We start from the raw sequence: 12,926 nt of genomic DNA, 5'->3' as shown, positions 1-12,926 counted from the left end.
ACTAAGGGGAGAACTAGCAAATACTCTTTCCTAAATAGAGATACCCTTTACCTAGTTATGCATAATAATTTAGCTACTACTATTAAAGATATATATAAATAATAGACTAATATACTAGCCTCTAGATATACTACCTTACACTAAGATACTAGTATTAACTACTACTCTATCCTATTAGACCTCCCTACTATACACTTTCCTTATAGCTTTCCTATTAATATTATACACGCAATGTCCTATAATATACCTAAAGCCTTGTTCTAACTCTAGAAAGGGGACAAATTTAACAATAAGACTATACTATAGCTTATTACTAACGCTAATTAGGCTTTAATTAATAAAGGTCTTTACAAGTCCTATTCCTTAGTACTAACCTAAGTTAGTACTACCCTATAAAGCACTATAATATACAAGATATAGACTTTATTTAAATAGTAGACTTTTATACTTACTTATAGAGCGCTAGCTATATAGGTCTATCTTTAGAAGGAATATGCTAATAACTTCCTACGCTACTATAAACTACTCTTCTATATAAGCTAGAGGGAGTTTACTATTAACTAGATTAACAAGTTAGAACTATTAGTAGAGAATTTTATTTACTAGTATAAGTTACTCTACTACTATAGTAAAGTAGACTAGTTACTATCTTGCTCTATTTAGATCTATTACCTACTCTACCTTATATCTAATACTAGGGATTTTAGACCACCTATATACTATACCTAATAGTCTTTAAAGAGACTTATTAGTTATATTAAGAAGATAGCAACTTCTCCTTCCTAGAAGTATATTAGTTTAAAGTAGAATATGCTAGTATATAAGCGTATTATCTACGCGTAATAGCTTAGGCTTAGTATAGAGTATAATATTAATAAAAATATAATTATAACTTAGTTATAAGAGCACTATTTAAAATCTAAGTCTTATAGTAGTATAGATACGCACTAGGGACGTATCCTAGATAATACTTATGCTATAATTGTAACTATAGTACATGCTATATAGACACGCGCCTAGGATATAGTTATATATAACTATTACATACTTCTAAATAGGTATACTATTAGGGTTTTAGGGAATTATAAAGATAGTAACTACCTGTAACAATAAGGCAGAATTGCCTGCCTATTGTTCCATGCCAAGTTAGGCCTAATAAAGGCCCGACTCACTAATATATATAGAGAACAGCTCGCCTATAGTTAGGATAGGTATGTTCTTCTTGTCCTTTCGTACAAGACCTATAGGTGTAGGAATCTTATCCTTTTCTGTACAGACGCGCACTCCTATATGCCTTTGAGTTGTATAGGATACCTTTTGGATGCCCTACCTACCTAAGTTATTATATTACAAGAAGAACATTATCCTAGCTAGTAACAGTATTCAAGAATATCGCACTTGTTGTTATTTTAAGCTACTAATTTAGTTCTAGTAGCTACCTAACCCTGCAACTCCACAGTTAGAATAGCTATTAGAACTTCTAACAACTAAAGCCTATAGGTTTAGACTTCTAGACCTATAGGTAGTGCTAGATTACCTTTAGAAAAATCGCGTTAGATTACGTTAAGGTAGAGACCCAGAGACTACTAAAAGCCTAGAGGAATTAGAGGCAAAGCTAATATCCTCCTACAACTAAACCCCCTAAAAGAAAAAAAAAAGATTTGTTGTTCTTATTAACTACAAAATATTAGATAAAGGCAAAGGAAGGGTATTAGGTTTAGCTACTTTTAAAAGCCTATTCACTAATAGAAAGAAATTAGATAAGGAGGACTTGATCGACAACGCCCTCCTAGAAGGACCCTCTTCCTATCCGTCTCTTAAGGTACCTTAGGCTCCTAGGAAATCTTAAAGCAACACCTCCCTTAAAGATAAATACATATTAACCCTATCTAAAAAGGAGAGGTTAGAAGAATAAGTTAAGTAACTTACTAATTAGTTATACAACACCTCCCTCCGTAAGGAGATATAGGGTACTACCTAACCTAGCTAGTCTTTAGCTTCTATATTAAACCCTATAGTATATACTATAAAAGCTAAGAGACAATCTAAAAAGACGCTAAATATCTCTACACTTAGTAATAGTGCTAATCCTACTTTTAGATAATAGCAAGCATCTATTTAGGATAGGCTAGAGATTAACGCTAATTACTACCCCTCTTCTAGAGCTTAGATAGCGTTAGTCTAGGGACACTGCTTAGGACTAGCAAGAGAATACTTAGAGCCACGTTACCTATCTAATTCCCTAAGTCTTTAATTCTAAAAAGCTAAGGAAATAATTACCCTCCTTTAAACTTACTTTATTACTAGAAATAAGACAGCTAAGAGTTAGACCGCATTTAACCGCCTGTACATAACTAATATAGAGACGTTCCCTGCTTTTAAGTTATAATTCTAGAGTCTTGCTATTAGAAGAGAAGTACCCTAATTAGAGTAGTATTACTATCTCTAGATAAAGATTACACCTTCCCTAAGGATGCTAAACCTTGCTTTCTAACAGAATTAGCACAATAATTTCAAGACTATAGTAGATTATCTTACTGCTTTTAATATAGAACACTACCTATACCCTACCTTATCTGCTCCTCCCTAGACTACTCTATTATCTAGAAAAGGACTAACCCCCTTCTAACACTCTAGAAACTAGTCCTATTTAGACGCTAATTAGAAACCCTATAATAGACCTTTAATAGCCAAACCTTATATACCCCACTTGCAACAACAAGGTACTACCCCTTAAAATAATTAACCCCCATCTGCTACGCTAGCTACTCTTAGCGCTACCACGCTAGGAACCCCTGTAACTTGCTATAATTATAGAAAGCCTAGGCACTTCTCTAGTAACTACCCTAAACCCCCTAGGATTTAGGCTATAGATATAGAACAGGTTGTTAAAAATTCTAAGGAAGAAGATACTGCTAAATTAACTAATTTAGATAGCTATTAGACAGGAAATAACAACGCCTAGGAGGATCCTCCTTCCTAGGCCTAACTTAATATAACCTATTAAACCTTTCCTTAACTAAATTATTTATTAGTTCCTATTTGCTTACACGTACAACCCTGTGCCTTAATAGATCTAGTGTTTAACTAAACGCTTTAGTAGATACTAGGGCCTAAGGTTACTTATTTCTTAATTTAAAAATTGCTTATAATATCTCTTCTGCGCTTAGGGTACCTATCTAAAAGCTACTATACAAGCTTACTATTAAAGGGTTCTAGGATTAAATTACCTCCCTAGTTGCCTACTACATTTGGCTTTATATAATAGTTAGTAGCTAAAAGGTTTATAACTGCCCCTTTGTAATAGTAGACTTAGGTTCTTAGGATTGTATTATTAGACAACACTAGCTAAAATAGTTCTAAATCCTAATTAATACAGATAAATATTAACTAATCTAGCTAGAGAAATATCCTTTAACCTACGACCCCGCCCCTCCTATTCTAGTACGACTCTACTAGCAAGTGCTGTCTACTCTAGTTACCTATAACATCTTGCAAAGAGACGCCCTTTAGGATTAAGAGGAGAACCAGAACTAAAACAGTCCTAGTTTAATTAACAGGATACGTAGTATACTTAAAATTCTAGCCGCTTATAGGGCTACTACTAAACCTATCACGCCACCTACCCTAGTCTAATTGCTAACTATTACCCTACCTGTAAAATTCTAAATTGCTACTATTTCTACTAATGCTTTCTATTTTAATATAAAAAAATCTTCTAATAAATTCTTTACTACTAGCCTATATAAGATTAAGCGTAGGATCTAAACCCTATCTAAACAGGATACTCTTAACTACCACTTGTTAGATTAGAAGCTCCTATCTAACTATAACTCCTATTAGGACGTCTTTAACAAGGCTAAGGCTAACAAACTTCTAATCTACTAGCCTTACGACTATAAGATAGTCCTAGAGGAACCCCTTCTAAACTACTAGAGTCCCCTCTATTATTAAAATGCTAAGGAACTCTAGGCTACTAAGGAATATGTATAAGAGCACCTATAGAAAGGTTTTATTAAGACTAGTTAGAGCCTATTTACCTCTCCTATCCTATATATTAAGAAGCTAAATAGAGGCCTTAGGATCTATATAGATTACTATAAGCTTAATAGCTTAACGCGAAAGGACGCGTATCTAATACCCTATATAGACAATCTATTATCCTAGCTAGCTAAAGCAAAAATCTTTACTAAGCTAGATATTTGTGCTACCTTTAATAAGATCTAAATAGACCCTAACTTAGAGGAGTACACTACTTTCCGCACTAGATATAGTGCCTATAAATATAAAGTCCTACTATTTAGGCTGTGTAATAGACTAGCAACCTATTAGCGTTATATAAATAATATACTAATAGATTATTTAGATAACTTCTATATTACCTATCTAGATAATATCCTAATCTACTCTAAAAACCTTACTACTTATAAGGACTATGTTAAAAAAGTCCTTAAGCGTCTTTGTTCTGCTAGATTACAGGCTAATATTAAGAAAAGCGAATTCTATACAACCTAGACCTGTTACCTTAGCTATATCCTAACTAACAAAGGCTTAGAGGTGGACCCTAACAAAGTTAAAGTACTCTAAAACTAGTCCGCTCCTAAGACAATAACTAGAGTAAAGTCCTTCCTAGGATTTACTAGATTCTACTAGCAATTTGTAGAAAACTTCTCTAAGATAGCTAAGCCCTTAACTGCCCTCTAGAGTCCTGCTACCCTATTTGTATAGACTTTAGAATGCTAACAAGCCTTTAACTAGCTTAAGAATGCCCTGCTAGCAATCCTAAGCTTAGCTTACTTCTATCCTAAGTACCCTCTAAAACTAGAGATAGACGCCTCTAATAGAGTTATTACAGCTATCCTCTTATAGGAGCATCCTAATAGGAAATAGTACCCTGTATCCTTCTTTAGTTAGACCCTTACTAGTTCTAAACTTAATTAGGAAATCTATAACAAAGAATTATTTGCAATAATCTGTGCCTTTAAGAAATAGCGTGCTAACCTAATAAGTACTTAGCACCTTATTAGAGTATACACAGACTATAGAGCACTAGAGTACTTTATATCTACTAAAGTCCTTAGTGCTAGGCAAGCTAGATAGCTAGAGGTTATAAGTCCCTTTAACTTCTAAATTAAGTATACTCCTAGATCTTACAACGCCTAAGTAGATATCCTAAGTAGAAGGGAACAGGATATAGTTAACCTTAAGACTACGCAAAGGGATAATCGCTTATAAGTAATAATCTCCCTAGATAGGTTACACCCCTAAATTAACTCTAACTTAGCGCAAGACTACCTAGCTAAGCGTTCCTTACTAATCCTTACTTTAATTACAGCGGTTTAGAACCCTATAACTCTTAGATCCCTAGAACTTATTAAAACTCTTCTCTAAGAAAATAGGTCCTTATTCCTAATAGAAAGATTAGAGTTACCTAAGCACTATTAGATAGAAAACAGACTCCTTCTCTACTAGGATTAACTTTGCGTGCCTGCTAGATTAGTCCTATATACTAGACTAATTTATAAGGCTTATAATTAAGTGTCTACTACCTACCTATTAGCTACTAAAACCTATTAGATTCTAGCCTAATATTACTACTAGAAAGGTATAGAGACTACCTATAAACGCTACGTTTAGAACTATATCCTATGCAGGAGAGGGCACCTAAAACAGCACTAACTCCCTAGCATACTCTATCCCCTTCCTATCCCTAGTCTACCTATGTAACACTTATATTATAATTTCAAGGATTTTCCCTAGGATTAACGTGGTTACAATTAGATTATAGTTATTATTAATCGCCTATTAAAGCAAGCTATTACTATCCCTTGCTACAAAACTATAGACGCCTAAGGTATAGCTACCTTATTTATTTAGTAGGTGTACTAATTTAGACACACTCTAGATACTATTATTTCTAATTAAGGCCCTTAGTTTATATCTAGTTTCTAGTCTAAGTTCTATTAGATTATAGGCACTAAAGTTAAGCTCTCTACTACCTACTATAAATAAACTAATAGACAAACTAAGATTATAAACAAGTATATTAATTAGAGACTAAGGCCTTTTGTATCCTATTACTAAGATAACTAGAGCGACCTACTACCTATAATAGACTGTGCCTAAAGTACTCTTCTATATTTATCTATTAGTATAGCTCTATATTAGCTCCTCTTTAGTTCTTTACTAAAGCAAAGTTAGAATTAGAAATAAGAAAAGACCCTATCTACTATACTAGAGAAACTAAACCACAAGGACGCCTTATCCCTTGCTACTTAGATACACAATGCCTAGAAGATTGCTAAAGAAAATATAGAAAGAGCTTAAGACTAAATGCGCTCTACTACTAATTGCTATTACTATCTAGTTAACTAGAAGGTTAGTAACTATATTTATCTATCTACTACTAATCTTGCTATTTTATAACCTAGCTAAAAACTATCTAAATAATAGGAAGGTCCCTTTAAGGTATTAGAACAAGTAGGAAACGCGTATTGCCTCTAATTACCACCTAGTTCTAAGATCTATAACGTTTTCTCTCCTAATATACTATACAAAGATCCCTAAGACCTATTACCTAGATAAGAGGCTCTAAAACCCCCTAGTACTCCTATACAAGGTGTAGAGGAATAGGAGGTGGAAGAAATCCTAGCTAGCAAATTATATTAATCTAAGCTAAAATATAAGGTTAAGTAGGTTAGACACAATCCTAATCCTGTTTAGTATCCTACCTCTAACTTTATAGGGGCTCCCTATAAATTACAGGCATTCTACTAATAGTATCTAAATTAGCTAGGTCCCCTACGCAGCTTACTAAAATAGATTCAAGCCTAGGAAAAAGGGAAAGAGAACCTAATATTACTTCACGACAATTATACCTAATATTAGAACTAATTCACGTCCTATTTAGCTATGTATTACCTATCTACTACTATCTATTACTATTATTCTTATCGCTATTTATTATTATATCCTATTTAGAACCTTAAAGGTTCCTAGGACACTACCCCTAGGAAACCTCTTTATTCTATATCTATCTCTCTATTAGAACCTAGTTTAGACTCTGTATTAGCTAAGATCGCGCCTAGACTATCCTTCTTTGCTAGCTTCTAGATAACTAGTGCAGCAGGAATTAGAGCAGGTGTAGGAGTAGGGACAGGAGCTAGGACTAATTTAGTCTCCTTCTTATAGAACGCCTTTATCTTAGCCTAGACTAGGAAAGTTACCTCCTAATTTAGCGCTAATTCCTCCTTAAGTTCTTTAATAGCCCTTGTTAAGCCCTTAACTACTAAGACTATCTTATAGATACTATTCTAAAGCTAACATAAATTAGATATAGTAGTATAATAGGTAGCTATAAGGATTTTAGTAGCCTCTATACCCTTAGTCTAAGTATTAGCAATAGTAACGCACTTAGCTAGGTTTTAGGTAGTTTCTTAAATAGTGGCCTTAAACTACTTAATATCCTTCTAATAGGTAACTATAGCTTTGTTATCCTTATCCCCTTTAGTAGGGTTTCTAATTAGACTGTAGTATTCTTCTAGAGCACCCCTAAGGGCAGAGTACTCTTAGCTAACAAAAGAAGGAATCTACTAGGATTAGTAAAGGAACCCTATTAGACTTAGATACTTACTAGATTGTAATACTTATTCTAGGAGATATAGTACTAGCACTTCTTAGAATTCTTTAACTTAAAATTAAAATTATTAAACCTGCCCCTAGCTAGAGCCCTAACTGCTCTTATATAGAGAGCGCAATAAGCGACAGGTAGGACTCCTAGTAGTACTAGTACTAGTATAGCTAAAGGTTCTAATTTAGATTAGTAACTATTTAATTATATAGATTAAATACTTACTAAATTTTAGATAGATTAGGTTAAATAATTAAAAAATTAGGGATATAGGAATAAGAAAGTTAGTAGGTAGAGGGCTAGTTATAGGTAGGCTAAGGATAGGGGTCCGTGCCCTAGGAAGAAGAAGTGAAGGTGAAGGCAGAGGTGAAGGTGGAATTATTTGCAAAAAGCTCTTCTTTAATAAGGGATCTAAACCTAATCCTAAGGATAGGGACTATCCTTTCTCTATAGGAGGGGGTAGTGTAATAATAAGGCAGAATTACCTGCCTATTATTCTATACCAAGTTAGGCCTAATAAAGGCCTAACTCACTAATATATATAGAGAACAGCTCGCCTATAGTTAGGATAGGTATATTCTTCTTGTCCTTTTATACAAGACCTATAGGTGTAGGAATCTCATCCTTTTCTGTACAGACGCGCACTCCCATATGCCTTTAAGTCGTATAGGATACCTTTTGGATGCCCTACCTACCTAAGTCGTTACACTACCCCTAGAGCACTATATTTATTATATATTACGCCACTAGAAATAATTATAATAACTATATTTAGCTCTCCTTTAGGATAGTAATACACCTATTTTAAGATCTAGCTAATAACTCTAAATAGGTAGGAGTACTTTAATAGCGACAGATATAACCCGCTGCTACTATAGGCTAACTAGCCTAACCTTAGAGGATAATAGAAGATAATAACAGCATTAAATAGATTTAAACAATAATAATTATTAACCTTATAGGAGTAGCTATAGTTTACTATAGACACAGCACTTAACTTTAACCTAGTAATAAGCTATATATTGTTAATAAACGCGGATAGTCTAAGACTAACTACCTATAGTTAAGTAAGATAATAGGTCTATATCTAGCTTTATAGTACTAGGCTCTTTATACTAACACTATTGCTATATAATATACTAGTATTTATTAGGTAAGTATATTATCTATATATTACGCTAGACTATTATTAGACGTACTAACTTACACTAATTACTACGCAGTTGTACTACTTATATACCTATTTAATTTATATTATACCGCGGTTTTCTAAAAATAAGTAAGGTACGCAGTGGACGGCCTTATAATTACGCAGGTATAGGCTGATTATTACGCAGGTATAGGCTAATTATTACGCGGGTATAGGCTAATAATTAGGCGGTTTTAGACCTGTTAATTAGGTGGGTATAGGCTGTTAATTAGGCGGGTTAGGCCTAGGGATAGGATAGGTAACAACGTACTAGTAGTTTATATAAGGATACTAAAAAAAATCTAATACTATTATTACTATACCTAATACTTATATTTTGTCTTTTATAAACTACTTTATATACTCTACTAATAGGTCTATTGTAAACCACCTTATTTACTCTACTAATAGGTCTATAGTAAACCACACTATGTTTATACTACAAAAAAGTAAACCACTACTTTAAACCTATTTACAGGTATACACAAGGTCAGTTTACACCTATATAGTAAACCCCTAGCGTACCATTCTACAGTAAACAATTTTTTACTGTAGTGCCTAAAGAAAATAAATATTAGAATAGATATAAAGGGAATAAAGGAAAACTAATACTAATAATAAGAGTCTTAATACCTTAGGTAGTGCGCTTAGTAGCGCTCTTAAGCTTATTAATATAAAGGTTAGTTTAGGCCTAGGTCTTATTTATACGCTGGTTAATACGCTAGAAAGTAATACTAGTAGTAGTAGTAAGCTATATAATATTATTATTACTATAACTACTATATAAAGGCGTAATAGTAGACTAAAGAGGAAATACTAGAGTACTAGTAGTAGATAGAATAATAGTACTAAGCTAATACTAATTATAGGCGCGCAAGTAGGTAGTAGGGGTAAGTAGAGTAATAGTATTATTAGTTTAAGCCCTTAATATAAGATCCTTAAAATAATAGTAGAGCTAGTAGAACTATAGTATAAACTAGTAATAGGTGCCTTTAGTAGGTTTCCCTATAAAAGTGCTAAGGGTCCCCTTCTTTATAATATAAAGGTAATCCTCCTAGTAACTATAATAAAACTAAAGCTAGTTATAGAGGGCTTAGTAAATATTAGGATTATTAGTAAGGATAGCTTCTAACTAAGTATAAGTCTTATAGCTATAATAGTAGGACTTATATAAACGCCCTAGATATAGTTAGAACTTGCTATAAAGGAAATAAAAAATTAAGGGGAACTTACTACTACCCTCCTAATAGTTACACTTACTAAAGAGATAAAGCTAGTTAATATACTAATTATAGGGAAGTAGCTTTATAAAGCTACTATTATATTCCTTATTATCTAAGTTACTAGAAATAATAAAGCTACTAAGTAACTAGGTTTAAGGAGATGTGTGCTAAACAAAGTTAGTATAGGAAATATAGGGAGAATATTAGAAGTATGCACCTTATCTTAGTAGGCCTAGCGTAGGGTCTAACTACCTTATAGTAGATCCCTACTACTAGCACTAGTAGTAGTAGATAAGGATATAATAGGGACTAGATAGGCAGGATTAATAGAAAAAGATTAGAGAAAGGGCTAATTAGTAGGGAAAATCTGTTATATAATAAAGTAAGTTTAGGAAATTTATAGTAGGGTAGGATAGCTATATTAGAACTTTTATAGTAGGGTGCTAAAATAAGTATATAGATACTACGCGCGCGTACTACTTAATATATAGGCCTATTATAAATTAGGAAGGAATATAAAGATATAATAATAAAACTAAAAAATATAGTAATAAAGCCTAATATAGATTATAGAGGATAAAGATATAACCCTAGACCCCTAGAAAGATAATTTTACAATAGTTTATAGGGGAAGGTTAGGGGTATATAAAGGACTTAGGCTTATACCTAAGCCTAGGTCTAATATAAGATAGACTAAGTCTAATACTACTACTAAGCAAACATACTAGACACCTATAAAAAGGCGTAGAGGGCTTATCTCTCCTTTAAGATACTAAATACTATTATTAACGCTTATTGTATTCTCCCTTAAGGCTAGTCTATAACAACCTTAGTAATCTAAATTTCTATAATAGTCCTATTATAGTAAATATAATCTAATAATCTATATCCTAAATTATTCCTTAGCTTAGTAATCCTTTTTTTAATAGTTTAAAAGTATCTAATTATTATTAACTTTAAAAATTTATAGTAGTAAATAGAGAAGATCTAGGAGACCGCTATATGTAGTTTAGCCACCAGGAATCTTTACCACAAATTACTTAGAGAACTACTACTACAATTTCTCTATGTTAAAAATACACGTAAATTGATATAGCGTTGTTAGCACAGTGCTTTTAATTACATGTATCAAGTTCTTCTAGGATTTTGCGCTAGCTTGCTGGTCTAGGAAACAGTAGCTTAGATACTGAAGACAGTAAACACCAGACCAAAAGCAGCTTGGTCAAAGTACGTGCCTCATCGATGAAGTTTCCTCAGCGCCAAATGAGGAAGCACTTTGCCAGGATAATGAGGCGCAGTGGTGCCCGGTGACGTGAGCTTCTGCAGTCGACCAATCCAAGCCCCGAGGATTTATGCAAGCTGCGCGACCCGCGATGCCAGGACAAGAACTAACCAGTTGCTCAACAAAGGCTTCTCAATCGAGAACCACGGCGACTAAAGCTATAAATTGCCTCGACGTCCAGCCAGTGACAGCCGGCAAGGATAATCAGTGCACACGTCGGATAGGCCGTTGCGGGCGATGAATTGGACTCCTGGATATTGGCGGCGCTCTGCTATTATATATATAGATTTGGCTGTGTCACGGTTTAGCCTGCTGTTGGTTGCTGCGCGCGCTTCCGTGTTGACATACACTACGGTACAAAACCGGTTTACAGTAGCCATATTTATCTAAAGTAGACTAAGAAGTAGTTTAGGTAGAAGAAGTAAACCTAAATAGGGTTTATTATACTATATATTCTATAAAAGTAAACTACTTTTATTTCTACTTCTATTAATCTACTAGTATTACGTAGTAATACCTAGTTTCCTACTATTTAAGTATTTTACCCCTCCTTTCTTTAATCTTCTTCACCACCTCTACCACCACCTCTACCACCACCTCTATTATCACCACCTCTATTATCACCACCTCTATTATCACCACCTCTATTATCACCACCTCCTATTAGTAAAAATATTATAACTTATTATTATATTATATATACGTATAGCATAAAGCTAATCTTTTCTACCCCTTTTAGTCTTAGTTAGGTATTATAGTATATAATAGAAATAAAACTACTTTTTATACTTAATTTAAACCCCTACTATAAAAGTAAACTACTACTTTAAACCTATTTATAGGTATACATAAGGTTAGTTTATACCTATATAGTAAACCCCTAGCGTACTATTCTATAGTAAATAATTTTTTACTATAGTAATATATATTAAAGATTGCTAGATAGTTAAACGTGTAATTCATAGTATTAGGTCCTTTTTAATAAGCACATTAATTATTATTAAGACTACTAAATATTTATACGTAGATTATGTCTAGGGATTTAGGTTATAGCCTTGCTAAGTGACTTAAGCAGAGAATGTGTAGCTAGGTAACTTCTATTATTAAGTATATAGGATGCCCCTAATCCTATAATAGGACAAACACTAACCTAGTTAAACGTTAAGCTATAATTTAGTCGCGCACTACCTATGTAAACCTAGGAACAAGTACGTTAGCTGTAACAACTAGTTATATTTAGTGTCCTAATTACTAAGACAAAGGCTTTTCTTAGCGCTAGGAAGAGCGCAGTCTACGCAATGTGGCGAATAATTACTTTAATTAGTAGCTATTAGATATATTAGATATATTTATTTAGCCTTTTACTTATAGTACGCTTATTATACCAAGCTAGCGCATCTTTTATATAATACTTGTCGCAGAAAGATATAGCATATTAGCTATATTAGATACAAGTTGTACTCTTTATCTAGATATTAAATTAAAAGTGCCTTATATTAATTAGTAGTTCTCTAATAAGCGCTTTACAAGTTCTATAATTACCTTAGCTAATTTAGCTTCCTATCTCTAGCATATTGCAATAACCTCTGTAAAGGGTACTTT

This window comes from Plenodomus lingam, assembly GCF_022343315.1.
Source record: "Plenodomus lingam strain CAN1 chromosome Unknown contig_8, whole genome shotgun sequence".
Classification (NCBI taxonomy): Eukaryota; Fungi; Ascomycota; class Dothideomycetes; order Pleosporales; family Leptosphaeriaceae; genus Plenodomus; species Plenodomus lingam.
The sequence above is the reverse complement of the archived record's forward strand: the minus strand, read 5'-3'. Positions refer to the sequence as shown.